Genomic DNA, 962 nt, shown 5'->3' with positions numbered 1-962 from the left:
TCTGGTAATGAGGCTGCCTGGCCCGTAATCCTGAGATTCTGGGATCGGGGGTTCGAGCCTCAGCTCGGTCCGGTCCTGGGTCCTTGGAAAAGACAGTTTACACGAATTTCCCATTCGGCTCAGTCCTTTCGGAGATGGACATTAAACTTGGAGGTCCCACCTCTTCAATAACCTTATTGTCTGATACGGGCGTTAAATCTATACCATTTCACCATTTTTATCAATCAGGACGGGTTATCTCTGATTTGATCAGCTGTGTCGAAACAGCCAGCTTCTAGTTCTAGCTAAATAGTCCAGTTTGTTTCTATGCTCGAGCACTACTTTAACAAAATGAAAAGTAAGAAATACAATACATGTAGGCCTACTTTGGTCATACGATTAAGAAACGCCTGCTGGTGATGGTGAAGGAAAAACTGAAAGTCGAAAGCAAAATGTAGAGCAAAAGGGCTAAACCTAAAAGCGGACAAAGAGCAGCGTGGAGCGATAGCACAATCAAAGCAAGACAGAGTGTATAACAGCAGCCAGCGGTTATGTTGTACTGTGTAAGCAACGGCGGGTGAGGGCATGGCATCCTGTGAGCCAGAGATGACACCTCCAGGTGGCGTTGGTGGCCTGGTGGTTAGGCTTTTGAACTCGTAACCGTAAGGTCGTAGGTTCGAATCCCACTAGGGGCCCGACGTTATGTCCTTGGGAAAGGCACTTAACACGAATTTTCCTCCTTTCACACAAGTGAGAATGGGTACCCGGCTATAGACGGCGAAAGATCTTGTCGGTTTGTTAGTGTTTCAGTTTAAGCACGTGGAATCCGCAGCTTGCATTGTATGCTCCCTGGGAAGTTGCGTATGTTTCGGAGTGTTCTAGACTAGGATCTGCTTGGTTAAAAATGGTTGAAAAGCCCGTAAATACTTGGATATACGCTATATCAATGCACGTATTATTATTATTATTATTATTATTATTAT

Source organism: Aplysia californica, unplaced genomic scaffold (assembly GCF_000002075.1).
Source record: "Aplysia californica isolate F4 #8 unplaced genomic scaffold, AplCal3.0 scaffold00899, whole genome shotgun sequence".
NCBI classification, from domain to species: Eukaryota; Metazoa; Mollusca; class Gastropoda; order Aplysiida; family Aplysiidae; genus Aplysia; species Aplysia californica.
Note: the sequence above shows the minus strand (reverse complement) of the source record.